General features: G+C 44.6%; 1 protein-coding gene across 5 annotated transcripts in view; it reads left to right on the forward strand.

Annotated features, from left to right (window-relative positions):
- Positions 1-10,657: 10,657 nt before the first annotated feature.
- Positions 10,658-15,559, forward strand: part of RHBDL2 (rhomboid like 2) — a 56,637-nt gene continuing 51,735 nt past the window's right edge. For 3 of the 5 annotated variants that reach the window (XM_033422085.2, XM_033422087.2, XM_033422089.2), the window contains exon 1: positions 10,658-10,812. The gene's annotated coding sequence lies outside the window, so the exon portion shown is untranslated. The remainder of the gene's footprint in view (positions 10,813-15,559) is intronic. The other 2 variants (XM_033422086.2, XM_004266421.4) reach the window with 2 other exon arrangements.

The raw sequence follows: 15,559 nt of genomic DNA on the forward strand, positions 1-15,559 counted from the left end.
AAATATATATGTATATGAATGTATAGTTGACTCGTGAAAAACTCAGGTTTGAACTTCCAGGATCCACTTACACAGATAAGGAAGGCTGACTAAGTTATATGCTGATTAACCCCTTCCTTGTTCAAGAGTCAGCTGTAGATATAGATATTTGTGTATGTATAAATATGTGTGTATATATAAAATCTAAACAGTATTTTGGAAAATATTATTAGATTTGTCCTAGGTACTTTATAGTTTTCAAAAATATAGTTAATGATATATTCTTAAAATATTATAATGATATCATTTAAAGGTCTTTATATTATGTTAATTGCTGGTATGTAGCAACTGAATTGGCTTTTGAATATTGATCATAAAGCTGATACATTTCCTAAATTATTAATTCAAATAAATTGCTTGTAGTTTTTTTTGGGGGGGGTTTCTATATAAGTAAGCATAAGCATATTACCTGCATGTAATTTGTTTTGTTTTTTACTTTCCAATTCTTCAAAAAAAAAAAAGAGTTTTCTTTTTTTACTTTTTCTTTTTCTTTGCCCATGCATGCCATGCAGTTTGCAGGATCTTAGTTCCCCAACCAGGGATTGAACCCGGGACCAGCAGTGAAAACACTGGGTCCTAACCACTGGACCACCAAGGGATTCCCCTTTTTCTTTTTTTAATGTACAGTCTATCACCTCCAGCATAATATTGAGTAGAAATGGTGATGATGGGCATTCTTGCCTTATTTCTGATTCTAAAGAAAAAATTATTTTAATATTCCACTATTTGTAGTAGTGGGCCCCTAAGATGGCCCTCAAGGGTCATTACCACTTAATATTCACACCCTTGAGTAGTTTCCTCCCTCAGTGAATCAGGGCTGGTTTCTATGGTGGTAGAAGTGATGATGTGTGACTTTGACGCTAGATGATAAAGGGCATTGTGGCTTCCACCTAAGTACATTGGATTGTTTGCTTTGGGGTAAGTCAGCCATCATGTTGTATGAACTCAAGCAGACCTGTGCAGGGGTCCACAAGGAGAGGAATGAAGGCTTCCTGCTAACAGCCTGCACCAACTTGCCGACAATATGAGTGAGACACCTTAAAGTTCATCCTCTAGCCCCAGTCAGGCCTTTGGATGACTGCCACCTCATTAGAGTTTCTGAGCCAGGACCATCCAACCAAGATGCTCTTGAATTTCTATCCCACAGAAAGTATGAGATAATAAATGTCTGTTGCTAAAACTAAATCACTAAGTTTGGGGGTAATCATTTATATAGCAATAGATATTTAATGCACTATTTAAATATATTATTTCTCTGTAAGTGCTACTTTTGCTGCATGCCAAAAATTGTGGCCTGTAATAGTTTGGTTTCAAGTGTATTCTTTTTTCTTTAATTTATTTTTTATTGAAGTATAGTCAATTTACAATATTGTGAAGTATTTTCTAATTTCCATGATGATGTCTTTCTGACCATTGGTCATTTGGAAATATGTATTTTAAATTTCCAGATATATTTTTTGTTTTGTTTTTATTTATCTTTTTGGGGTTTTTCTTAAATGTTTTATTCTGGTAAAATATACATACCATGAAATTTGCCATTTGAAGCATTTTTAAATGTACAATTCAGTGGCATTAATTATATTTACAATGTTGTAAAACCATCATCACTATCTATTTCCAAAACTTTTTCATCACCCCAAACAGAAGCTCTATAACCAATAAGCAATAACTCCATGTCTTCCCCACCCCTCAGCCCCACCCCTGGTAACCTCTATTCTATTTTCTGTCTCTATGAATTTTCCTTTTCTAGATATTTCATTTAAGTCGATTTTTTGTTATTAATCTGTAGCTTAGTTATATTGTGATAAGAAAATGTGATTTGTATGATATGATTTCTCTGAAATGTTTTGAGACTTGCTTTATTACTTAATATAAGTCATTTTTATAAATATTTTTATGTTCCTGGAATGATAGGTACAGTGTTCTATTTAAGTCCATTAGATCAAGCTTGCTAATTATGTTACTTAAGTTGTTTGAATAAGTGTAGGGATATAAGAAGTTAATAAATGTGTTATTATAGTAAGATATTTTAACATACTCCTCACAATCATTAATATGTAAATATTCAATTAAATTTATCAAAACTAATCAAACAGACTTGAAAAGGAATCCAATAAAATGTACAGAAAGAAAAAATGTAATAACCGACATTAGAAATCCATTGTATGGGTTAAATCACAGATTAAAATGAAAGAAAGATTTAGTGAATTAGAAGTTGTGCGTGAAGAAGTTATGCAGAATACAACACAGAAACCAAGAGAGAGAAAATATAAAACAGAAGTTTAAAGACAACGAGTGGACAGTAAGAAGATCCAATGTCCATCTAATCAGAGTTGCATCCAGAAGGAGATAACAGAGACTGAAGGAGAGATGCTCTTCAAAAAGGTCATTGTAAGAATATTCCAGAACTGATAAATAATATCAACTCATAATCAGGAATCCAAATGAATACAGAGTAAATAAATAGAAAATCATAATAGTGAAACTTTAAAACATCAAAAACAAAGAGAAGACTTAAGAAGCAATGAGAGTCCACTGAGATGTACACTTAAAGATGGTTATAATGGTAAATTTTATGTTATGTATATTTTATCACAAAAAAGTTCTGAGAAACTTACAAAGATCAGCAGCTCTAAATTAAAACCTTCAGCAATCTCTGTAACTCGTGGCATGGTGAACTTCAATACTGTGATCTCAGCCAGGCAGCAGGCCCCATATATTAATCCTTCCATTTACCCTGCTGTTGGTTTTCTGGCAGTTCAAGGGTTCTTAAATTTCTCTAGTGAAATTAAACAAGGGAAAATATCGAGGATTTTTAGAATCTCTTGTTATTTGCCCAGACTTATTGTCATTACTATTTACTTTTTCTTGGTTGTACTTTTCATTCCCTCTTTAATTTATTTCAACATATTAAACATAATAAAATTATAGTTTATAGCTGTTAATAGCAGTATCTGTGATTTTTTTTTTTTTTTGCGGTATGTGGGCCTCTCACTGTTGTGGCCTCTCCTGTTGCGGAGCACAAGCTCCGGACGCGCAGGCTCAGCGGCCATGGCTCACAGGCCTAGCCCCTCCGTGGCATGTGGGATCTTCCCGAACCGGGGCACGAACCTGTGTCCCCTGCATCGGCAGGCGGACTCTCAACCACTGTGCCACCAGGGAAGCCCATATCTGTGCTCTTTATGGGTATAATTCTCTAGTTGGTTGCTTCTGCTTGTAGGCATTTGTTTCTTTGTGTAGTTAGAGACTTTTTAAAAAAATTGTGAGTCATGCTGAAACTTTGTGGGAAAATGTTTGAGGCTTGGAATTAATGATATTCTTCAAGAGGAAGTTTGGGTTTGCTTCTCCCAGATGTCTGTCTGTCCTACCAATCCAGAAACACTTTAAATTTTCATCTTGGAGTGTTTTGGGTCACACAGCTAAAGTGCGTATGTCCCTAGGTAAATATATATGAGTGGAGGTATGGGATAGAGAATTCTTGGGATAGAGAATTCTCAGGAGAGAGAGTTTTTTGTTTGTTTATTTTTTACTTTACGCTGATCCAAGTTAAGATAGACCTGCATCCCCACCACTCCCCGTTTTTGGTTTTTGTTTTTAGTTTACCCACTGCCCACGAGGATATTAGTGGTTAGGGGATTGGAGAGGCTCAGCCTTATCCTCTGATTTTACTTTCTGCTCTCCTTAGACTCAGGCTTCCTTACCTCCGTAACCCATGAAAACACAGATGCTGGATCACTAGGAATCTGTATATGCCACTGGGGCAAATACGATTCTCACAATTGCTTACTCCTATTTTCTCTTAGGGATTCCTCACATCCAGTCAAGGTCAGTCATGCATTAAAAAAGATTTCTTTACATCTTATCTAGTTTTTGTTTGTTTATGTTTGTTTTGTTTTGTTTTAAAGTTCTGCTCTAATGGGTTTTCTGTGAATGGTATGTCTTTTTTCATAAACAAATATCTTTTTAACAATTTATTTTTCCTTTAGGCATAGAATGCTAAAAACCATAAGGAAAGGACTTCCCTGGCCGTTCAGTGGTTAAGACTTCGCCTTCTAATGCAGAGGGTGCGGGTTTGATCCCTGGTCGGGGAGCTAAGATCCCACCACGTGACTCGTGGCCAAAAAACCAAAATGTAAAACAGAAGCAATATTGTAACAAATTCAATAAAGACTTTAAAAATGGTCCACCTCAAAACAAAAAAACAAAACAAAACCATAAGGAAAGCTAATTTATTGGGAGGCTTATGTTTGCAGTTCATCTGACACATTGAGGAAAGAACTTAGCATTTGGGGAACATGCTCCATGCAATCTGGAAGAATACAATGAGTAACTTGTTGCAGCCTACTTTTTTTTGTTTGTTTGTTTATTTTTGTTTGTTTGCGGTACACGGGCCTCTCACTGTCGTGGCCTCTCCCGTTGCGGAGCACGGGCTCCGGACGCGCAGGCTCAGAGACCATGGCTCACGGGCCCAGCCGCTCCGCGGCATGTGGGATCTTCCTGGACCGGGGCACGAACCCGCATCCCCTGCATCGGCAGGCGGACTCTCAACCACTGCGCCACCAGGGAAGCCCATGTTGCAGCCTACTTTAAATTGCTTCCTGTTAGAGCCTGACACACTAGGGCCTCAGAGCTGTCCAGGTAGTCACTCTGCATACCTCTAGTGACTCTCCTGTACTTTTACCACTCACTATGGATCAGACAAGTAGCTTGGTGGCCAGAAGCCACAGAGACATGTCCTGACACCTGCTAGTGGCTGAGGGAGCCTTCACCTGGAAAAGGTGGGAACCTCATTTATGTTGCCCAGTTTGAAAGTTCAACAAACATTCATTGTTTCATACTTTGTGTCAGATTCGGGGCATAATTGCATGGATACAAAGATGAAACAGTGAAGGTTACTGTTCTTGAAGAACTCATAATCTCAGGGCATGCCCTTTAGCAGGGAAAGAGAAAGACACACACTCAGGTACTTTAAATACATTGTGGTAGGTGTTATGATGTGTGTGAGATAATAGAACGTATGTATTGGTCTCTGCACCCAGTTGCTGGCACAGAGCTGCTAAAACCCTTGTAATTTCCTAAGTGGTAAGAGCATCTTTCTTTCTAATGGGGTGACTCTGAGTGGGCTCCTGGATGGGGGCTGGTCACCAGAAGGACTAAGCCATGATTAGAAGCTTGGAATTTTCAGCCCTACCTCCCCACCCCCACTTCTCTAGTAAGGGTAGAGGGATTAGAAATGGAGTTGATAATTGATCATGCCTACATAAGTAAGCCTCTTTAAAATGCCAATAGCACGGTGTTCTGAGAGCTTTCAGGTTGGTGAATACATCCATGTACTGGGAGAGTATGCACCCTAACTCCATGGAGGCAGAAGCTCCTGCTGTTGGGACCCTCCCAGACCTGGTCTTGTATGTCCTCACCTGCCTGTTCATCTGTATCCTTTATCATATTTTTTAACAAACTGGTAAATATAAGTGTTTCCCTGAGTTCTGTGATCCACTCTAGCAAATTAATCAAACCCTAGTAGGGGAACGTGGGAACCTCCAATTTGTAACCAAGTGGATAGAAGTTGTGGGTAAAAATGTAAAATGGATGGCTAGTGGGAAGCTGCTGCAGGCACAGGGAGATGAGCTCGAAGCTTTGTGACCCCCTAGAGGGGTGGGATAGGGAGGGTGGGAGGGAGACGCAAGAGGGAGGGGATACGGGGATATATGTATACATATAGCTGATTCACTTTATTGTACAGCAGAAACTAACACAACAATGTAAAGCAATTATCCAATAAATATATTAAAAAAAAAAGAAGTTGTGGGTAACCTGGGGACCCACTACTTGGGACTGGCTGACATCTGAAGTGGGGATAGTCTCGTGGGACTGAGCCCTTCACCTGTGAGATCTGACACTCTCTTCAGGGCAATAGTGTCAGAACTGAGTTAAATTGTAGGACACCCAGCTGGTGTCACAGAAAATTGCTTGGTGGTCACACATTTGATGACCAGAAGTGTCAGGAGAGAAGTGTTCTGTATGAGCAGAAGAGGAGACACACAGGGGGAAAGACTGGAATTTTCTACATACACTGTGGCAAGCTCAGAGTTCCAAGAAAATATTTCTTTACCCCGCATCTCCACACAAGGAGCTCTCTGCAGCTCCCAGGTTAACTTCTTTTAGTTACAGCTATAAGAAGAGACAGAGTAGAGTCTCTCTTCCCCTATGGCCAATTTTTAGGAAAAGGAAACGAACTGGCCCAGCCTGAGTCAAATGTCCTCCTTCTGTGGTCCAGTCACTGAGACCAATGCTGGGCATGGATTACATATATGACCGCCAAAGTCTGGAGTGATGGTGTGGGGAGGAGCTGGGTGTGGTGAGCTGGAAAGATACTTGGCCCTTGTCTTCCTGTAGCACCCAAACCCGAATCAGTCCTACCACCCTACTATGTTCCTTGCCAGAGCAGCTAATAGCTGTAGGAGGGGGGAAAAAAGCCACACAAACAGTTGTAGAAATTTCAAATGCAAAATCTAAATGGGAAAAGATACTTTTTTTTTTTTTTTTTTTTTGCTGTGAGGCTTGTGGGATCTTAGTTGCCTGTTCAGGGATCAAACCCAGGCCCCTGAAGAGGAAGCACAGAGTCCTAACCACTGTACCGCAAGGGAATTCCCAGGGAAAAGATATTCTAGGTCTCACGATGTTGGTTGGGTGAGGAGGGATGGTGCTAGGTGTGGTGCTTTACAAAGAAGGCTGGTTCACTGACCCCAGAGGGCCATGGTCTTTATATACAATGGAATGCTACTCAGCCATAAAAAATAATGAAGTAATGCCATTTGCAGCAACATGACCTACAGATTATCAACTAAGTGTGGTATGTCAGAAAGAGAAAGACAGGACTTCCCTGGTGGTGCAGTGGTTAAGAATCCGCCTGCCAATTCAGGGGACATGGGTTCGAGCCCTGGTCTGGGAAGATCCCACATGCTGCGGAGCAACTAAGCCCATGCACCACAACTACTGAGCCTGTGCTCTAGAGCCCGCGAGCCACAACTACTGAGGCCGCGTGCCACAACTACTGAAGCCTGCGTGCCTAGAGCCCGTGCTCTGCAACAAGAGAAGCCATTGCAATGAGAATCCCGTTCACCTCAACAAAGAGTAGCCCCTGCTCGCTGCAACTAGAGAAAGCCTGTGCACAGCAACAAAGACCCAACACAGCCAAAAATAAAAATAAATAAATAAATTTGTAAAAAAAAGAAAGAAAAAGACAAATACCATATGATATCACTTATATGTGGAATCTAAAATATGACACAAATGAACTTATTTACAAAACAGAAACAGACCCACAGACATAGAGAACAGACTTGCAGTTGTCAAGGGAGAGGGTGGTGGGGGAGGAATGGGATTGGGAGTTTGGGATTAGCAGATGCAAAGTATTTTATATAGGATGGATAAACAACAAGGTCCTACTGTATAGCACAGGGAAATATATTCAATATCCTGTGATAAACCATAATGGAAAAGAATATGAAAAAGTATAGATGTATAACCGAATCAGTTTGCTGTACAACAGAAATTAACACAGCATTGTAAGTCAACTATACTTCAATAAAATAAATTTTTAAAAGTGGGGGTACGACCCTGGCGCTCACCACAGTCCAAGGTCAGGCTCTGAATTTTTCAAGCTTGGATACATGACCTTGTCAATATTTCAGAACTGAAGTGATTTGTAGGTACTGATCCACATGAATGAGATCGTAAGCAACCAGTGTACAAACTGTGAATGAGAATTTATTAATTTACAAAATGTATTTAAGGGTATATCAGCCCTCCCCAGATCTGTTTTTCAAATACTTTTTGGAACCCCAACTCAATGCCGAACCCTGTGCTGGCTGCTGGGGACACAGAGATACATTAGATACAGGCTTTGCTCTCTGAGAGCTCCCTAACTTACGTGTGGGTTGGGTGTGGGCAGACACCTTTGCTCTCTGAAATCACACAGGTTGGGAAGCCAAATCACAATCAGGAAGCAGCTTGTTGAGGGTGAAGGAAGAACAAGGGGGGTTGGTTGGAGGGTTGGACTGTTCAGTGAGTGATGTCTTTGGCAGCCTGGGTCCTGCTTTACTTGGTGGGGAGAACTGGGTACTGGAGTTGACCAGGCACAGCCACTGTCCCTGTGCAGTTCTGCGACCCAGCGCTGCCACTGTTGGCCTCAGACGCTCTTTGCACTTTTATGGCTTCCCTCGGTCCTTTTGAGCAGGACCTTCTTTCTATAGACAGTTCCCATCTTATGGGAAAACTCCCTCCAGTCCTGGGAGCCTATGGTGTTGGTGGCATTCCCCATGAGTCTTGTCCATTTCGCAATGATCTTAATGTCCTATCACTCAGGGCAGTATCTGCTTTCCCTGGTTTCTCACTCCCTGAGGGCCCCTCACTCTTGCCTCTTTGTTAATCTGTGTTATTCTGATTGGGTTCTCACCACCCCCTCTGTGAGCCTCTACATTACTTTGGTCATGTTTCCCTCGTCCTAACCGTTTTTTCAAACATTTGACAATTTCCTTCAATCTTTGATTGAACTTCTTTCCCTCTAACTCCGAACGGGTGACCTTGCCACCTACTTTAGTTAGAAAATAGGGATGGGGTGCAACTCCCTTAAGCTCCTGAAAAAAGGCTCTAGTGCTTTGGGGCATCTCCAAGTGACACCCCTCCCCCTTTCAGCCTACTTGCTCTGTTCCTTCCAGTTCTCATCTGCTTTTATGGTCTTCCTGCTCAATCCCTATAGTGGAGAGGATGCCTGGTGCTATAGACTGAATTGTGTTCCCTCTCCCTCCACTTCATGTGTTGAAGCCCTAAGCCCCCCGTGTGATGGTGTTTGACATGCAGCCTCTGGGGGGTAATTAGGTTATGAGAGTGGAGCCCTCATGATGGGATTAGAGCCCTTCTAGGAAGAGACAACAGAGAGCTTGCTTCCTCTCTCTGCTTTCCACCATGTGAGGATATGGCGAGAAGGTGGCCATCTGCAAACCAGGAAGAGGGCTCTCACCAGACACTGATCTGCCAGCACCTTGGTCTTGGTCTTCCCAGCATCCAGAACTGTGAAAAATGAATGTTTTTTGTTTAAGCCACCCAGTCTATAGTATTTTGTTATAGCAGCTCGAACTGACTCAAACCCTTGGTTCTCACTACTGGCCTTTCCTCTTTCTTTCCCCTGCTCCATGCTCTGCATGTCCCTTGGTGTTTCCCAGAGTTCTGTCCTAGATTTCCTTTTCTCCTTTCTCTGGTTTCTCTCCCTGAGTGATCTCACCCAATCCCAGGGCTTCAGTTGCTATTTCTGTGCAACTCCTAAATATCTTTTTTCCAGCTGTTTGCTTCCCCTCTGTGAGATACTAGAAAATACATATATTGGTCTCTGTCCCCGGTTCCTGGCACAGAACTCCTAAAACTCTTGTAATTCCTAAGTGATAAGAGCGCTGCAAGCATCTTTTTGTTGTAATATTTGGTCTTTGACTCTGTCCCTGACACAGGGCTCTTAAAACCCTTGTAAACTCCTAAGTCCAGATAAGAGCACAAGGAGCATCTTTTGTTGTAACAAGGCCACTCTTTGTGGGCTCCTGCATGGGGCTGGTCACTAGGAAAACCAAGCCAGTATTAGAACATTGGAATTTTCAACCCGGCTCCCTCCACTCCTTTAGAGAGGATAGAGGGGCTGGAAATGGAGTTAATCATCGATCATGCTTACCTGAGGAAGCCTCCATAAAATCCCAATATCAGGGGGTCCAGGGATCTTCCAGGTTGGTAAACACATCCACCTAGTGGCAGGGTGGTACATCCCAACTCCACGGGGACAGAAACTCCTGTGCTTGGGACCCTCCCAGACCTCGCCCTATATATCTCAGGAAGGGAACACGAGAACCTCTGATTTGTAGCTAAATTGGACAGAAGTTGTGGGTGAGCTGGGGACCTACTTCTTGCAATTGGCTTCTGAAGTGGAGGGCAGTCTGAGCCCTTCATCTGTGGGATCTGACACTCTCTTCAGGTAGGTCATGTCAGAACTGAGATAAATTGTATGACACCCAGCTGCTGTCGCAGAATTGTTTGGTGTGGGGAAAACCCACACATCTGGTGTCAGAAGTGTTGTGTGGTAGTCGTATGTGAGTAACGGAGAAACGCAGGAGGGAAGACTGTTTTTTTTCTCCTTAGTTGCCCTTCCACCATCCATTCTCTCTACCCGGCTCTGCCTTGCTCTGTGTCTTGGGACGCTGACCCCTGTGGATGGCATCAATAAGCTCTCTTGCCCTCCGGCTTCTTGTCGAGTTGAGCCAGTGAGAAGAATTAGGAAATAGGAATGCGGGGAAAAGAAAGAAGCCCTCCTGCTGAGCTCTTTCCCCAGAGAGCTAAGAACGCCGGGCAGGAGACCCAGGAGGGTAGGACTTGGAAGAGGATTGGAGTTCAGGGCCTCGGCCAACGAGAAAGAGCTAAGGGGCGGTCACAGGCTCTCTGGCTCAGACCCAGGCAGGCGGAGCGAGAGGACTCATTCATCCAGGGCCAGCCCAGGGCTGAGACTGCCGAGCTGGCTGGACCGGCCCAGGCCGTCTCAGGGCTGGGAGGGGATTTCCTCGGGCTCCCTCCCCTGGGGGCTGGGCCGGAGGGAACCTGTGCGGAGGATTTTAATTTGGGGAGGGACCTAGGAGTGCCTGGCAGGGCGGGAACTTCAGGGCAGCTGAGGCAGTCCCTTGTCCTGGAACACGGGGGGAGCAGTCTGTCCTGCCTGGAACGGCCCTTGGCCTCCCCGAGGTAAGCTGCGAGAGCTGGTAGCTGGTGGACCGGGTCCCTCTGTCTGGCGGGTGGGGGGAGAGCCCGAGGCCCAGAGCCAAACGTGGGGTGCTCCCTTGGCAGCCTCCTTCCGCAGTAGCCTTCATGAGTGGCCGCTTGGGATCCTGCTATTTTCATTTTAAAAGTTGGCAGCACGGGGCTTCCCTGGTGGCGGAGTGGTTGAGAGTCTGCCTGCCGATGCAGCGGACACGGGTTCGTGCCCCGGTCCGGGAGGATCCCACATGCCGCGGAGCGGCTGGGCCCGTGAGCCATGGCCGCTGAGCCTGCGCTTCCGGAGCCTGTGCTCCGCAACGGGAGAGGCCACAGCAGTGAGAGGCCCGCGTACCGCAAAAAAAAAAAAAAAAAGTTGGCAGCAGGTTGGGCCAGCAGTCAGGGGGCTGGCTCTGACTCATCCCCCTCCCCCATGGCCGGAGGGCCAGGTAATGCCATTGCCCCTCCCAGCGCTGGTCAATCACTGGCCTTCTTTCTCTTCCTTCATCCCATTCTCCTCAGTGACTTGCCTCCCAGTTTTTTCCTCCCTCCAGCTGAGCCAGATCCTAGTCCTGTGCTGCCCGACCTCTGCCCCAGAGACCACAGCCAGGGGAGACATCTCTGGCTTCTTCCTGCACAGCAAGTCTCCAAGGTTATTTGTTTCCTCCTTTCTGGTACAGGTGTCTGAGCGATTCTGTTCACTCGTTCATCTGTTACTATTCATTTGTTTATTCATCGTTCTTTGAGCAAGTGGCTGGATTCTCTCTGGTGGGTAGGGCTGGGGTTGGGTAGGGGTGGGGTTAGTTTGGGGTGGGACACACAATTTCCGCTCTTCCTGGGAATAAGAAAACTGAAATTTATTTCACAAATGTGTAGTGATCATTTATAATCTGGTGGCCAGCGTGGCAGAGTGGAAACTCATTTTGGAGTCATAGACACACTTGGATTTATATCCCACCTCTTCCTGAGCCTCAGTTTCCGTATCTCTAAATAGTATTGTTATGAAGATGACATGAGACATACATGTCAAGCACCAAGCCGAGTGCCAGGCACACAGTGGGGCCTCAAGAAACATTTCTACTCTTTCCTTCTTCTTTGGCCTCCTGCCTGCCATGCCCCTCCCTAACTGCCACCTTCTCTATCTTGTAAAGATGTGTCGACACCCATGGCCTTGAAGGCACTTGGGCAGACCTGGAAACACTGAGCTGGGAGTGAAGGAGGTGGTGAAGGGAGGGGCTGAATAGGGAAAGCACCTCCTGCGGGGTTTGAGGTAAGAACACTGACCAGGGCTGGAACCTCTAGTTGGAAGGAAAGGAAGGCTCTCCTGCTGTGTTTCTGAATTTGCATACTCACACCGAGCCAAAGATAGGAACTACCAGTTCCAAAAACCAACTCTGCCTGGCCTCAAGTAACAGGCTTTTAAATGCGTAATCTTGTTGAATCATAACCCTGTTACATTATTAACAGCCCCATTTTACAGAGGAGGAAATGGAGATACAAACAGACAAAGGGATTTGCCTAAGGTCACATGGCTAATAAGTAGTGCAACCAGAATTCAGATCTGGCTCAGACTCTAGACTCCATGGGCTTTGTTTAACTCCTTGCTGTCCTTCAAGCTTCTGTGTACCAGAAAGAACAAAAGGGCATCAGCATTCCCCCAACTTCCTAGACACTGGCTTCTCACTTCCTCTACATCTCCTGATCTGGGCTGCTTCATCCAAGTGGGAAAGAGCACACTCCTTCCCTGATTCGTTTATTAATTCACTCATTCATATTTCATTCATTTAGTCAAGTGCTCTGTTAGTCCCAAGAGGGCAGGGGCCATGTCTGTGTTCACAGTTTATAACAAGCACCCTATGTGTCCCTGATAGAGAAATGGTCAATGAATCCTTTGTGAGTAAATGAATTCAACAAACGTTAATTGATGCATTCTGTGGGCTCCATAATAGGGATTCAAAGATGAAGAATCCCTATTAAGAATCTATCTTCAGGGCTTTCACAGCCTTGTGGAGGAGACAGTGATAATGCAAAGAAGACAATCGTAACTTAGACAGGAGCAGAGGTTGCTGAGGGGACCAGGAGGGGCATTTAATTTTACCATGTCTGCTTTGTTCGCTACTGCATCCGGTGCCTAGCACCACGGCATGCACATGGTAGATGCTTAATAAGGCTTTGCAGAGGAGGTTTAGGACAGTCTTGGAGAGAGCGTTAGGACTTTGCCAGAACAAATTAGAGAGAGAAGATATTCTAGCAGAGGGAGATGCTCCTGAAAAGACCTAGTGGAGGGTGGGAGCTGGAATTGCAAGGGGCTTAGTAAGGCTGAAACTAGTGGTTACCAGTGGGGAGAGGGGAGGGGGAGGGGGAGGGGGAAGGGCAAGAGAGGGGTAGGAGATTGAGAGGTTCAGGCTACTCTGAAAAATAAGCTGCAAGGATATATTGTATACCACAGGGAATATAGCCAATATTTTATAATAACTTTAAATGGATATAATCTATAAAAATTTGGAATCACTGTGTTGTACACCTGAAACTAACATAATATTGTAAGTCAGCTATACCTCAATAAAAAATTAATTAATTAAAGGCAACAAGAAAAAAAATGAAGGTGGATTCTCTCATAGACAGAAAATTATTCTGGTTTGACTCACTGGCTTGACAGTGAGGACTGGTTTTGACAATTGGATTGTATGGTAGACATTTTCCATAAACTGAACAGGCTAATTCTGTAGCTCCAAGGCTTGGATGAAGGTATATCTAAAGAGTGTCTCTAATAAAGACTATGCCAGAAAATTCTGTCTTGGAGCCAATTTTAATTTGTGAGAAATAATTTTAGTTGTTGACTTAAAAATGTATGAGAGTAACATAGCTTGTCCAAAATTCTTATGGGGATTCATGAGCAAAAAACATGAAGACTACACGTGTATGGCATAAATAACATCACCGGGCCAGGCACATCATGGTGGGGATCCTGATCAGGTGAGGTGAGTGGCTTGCCTGGAGGTAAGCGGGGGTGGGGGGGGTGGGGGGCAGAAGCGGAGCAAGAACCAGGGTAATTGTAGTGCTCTTTCTATGACCCCAAACTTCCTCCTTCCTTCCTTCTTCCACTTACTTGATGGTTTATTCAGCAAACACTTAGTAAGCACCTTTAGATGGAGTAAAAAAAAGAAACATTTCCTACCTTCCTGGAGCTTACAGACAACAAATAAACAAACCAGATATTTTTAGATAGTGGTAAGTACTAGAAGTGAGTTAGCAGGGGGATATGATAGCGAATGTGGGGTGGGCGGAGGTTGGCCTGCCACTTCAGAGAGGCCCGAAAAGGAGCTAGCCTTGAGGCAGGAGAGAGCTTGGTGTGTGCCTGAGACAGGAAGACGCCCCATGGCTGCAGCACAGAGATGTTGGGGGAGTGGTAGAAGGCTACAAAGAAGACAGGAGCTAGGTCACGCAGCATTTATCAGCCATAGTAAGGATCCTGTATTTATCTTGAAGACAATGGGAAACCGCTGAAGGATTTTTTTTTTTTTCTCGGTACGCGGGCCTCTCACTGTTGCGGCCTCTCCCGTTGCGGAGCACAGGCTCCGGACGCGCAGGCTCAGCGGCCATGGCTCACAGGCCCAGCCGCTCCGTGGCATGTGGGATCTTCCCGGACTGGGGCACGAACCGGTGTCCCCTGTATCGGCAGGCGGGCTCTCAACCACTGCACCACCAGGGAAGCCCCCGCTGAAGGATTTTTAAGCGGAGAGTTGATGTACTCTGATTTATGGTTTTGTTTTGTTTTGGAAGGGGGGCAGGAGCAGAGATGGAGACTAACTGGGAGGCTCTTGCAGGTGAGACACCTGCAGTCTACTCTGCTGAGGGGTATGAAGATGAACAGTGTTAACGGGAAGGCAGAATGGTCTGGGATGTCATGTCGTCTTCTAGTTCTTCTGAGGAGTGCTGGTAGCTATTGCTGTATAACAAATCACCATGAAACGTAGTAGCTTCCAACAACAACCATTTGATTTTGTCGTGATTCTGTGGGTCTGGAATTCGAGTTCAGCTGAGCAGTTCTGCTGCATGTGGTGTCAGCTGGGGTCATTCCCTTGGCGGCGGAGCTGGGCTGGAAGGTCCAAGAAGGCTTCACTCATAGGTCTGGCACCTTGGTGCTCTTCTGTGTGGCCTCTCTCTCCATGTGAGTAGCTTGGGCTTCCTCAAGGCATGGTGGCCTCAGTGTAGGTTGACCTTCTTATATGGTGTCAGGCTTCAAAGAGAGAGTATTCTAAGAAGAACGAAAGTGGGACTGCAGATCTCTTTAGGCCTGGCCTTGGGAGGTACCCAGCACTACCTCTGCTGCACATTATCAGTCAAAACCAGTCACAGGACTGGCCCAGATTCAAAGTGGGGAAACAAACCCACCTTTGAGTGGAGGAATGGCAGGTAATATGCTCCATCTCTAATCTGCCACACTGGGCTTCTGGAAACTGAATAACCACAACTACCCTGATGATGTTGACCCACTTTTAAGTCTAAACCACAGTTTAGTAGTCTCGCCCTCTTACCTGCGGTTTTGCTTTCCCCTGGTTTCACTTACCTGAGGTAACCTTGGTTTGAAAATATTAAATGGAAAATTCCAGAAATGAACAATTCAAAAGTTTTAAATTGTGCATTGTTCTGAATAGCTTGATGAAATCTCGAGCTGTCCTGCTCCATCTGGCCCAGGACGTGAATCATCTCTTTGTCCAGTGTCTCCTGCCTGTTC

This window comes from Orcinus orca, chromosome 1, assembly GCF_937001465.1.
Source record: "Orcinus orca chromosome 1, mOrcOrc1.1, whole genome shotgun sequence".
Lineage (NCBI taxonomy): Eukaryota > Metazoa > Chordata > Mammalia > Artiodactyla > Delphinidae > Orcinus > Orcinus orca.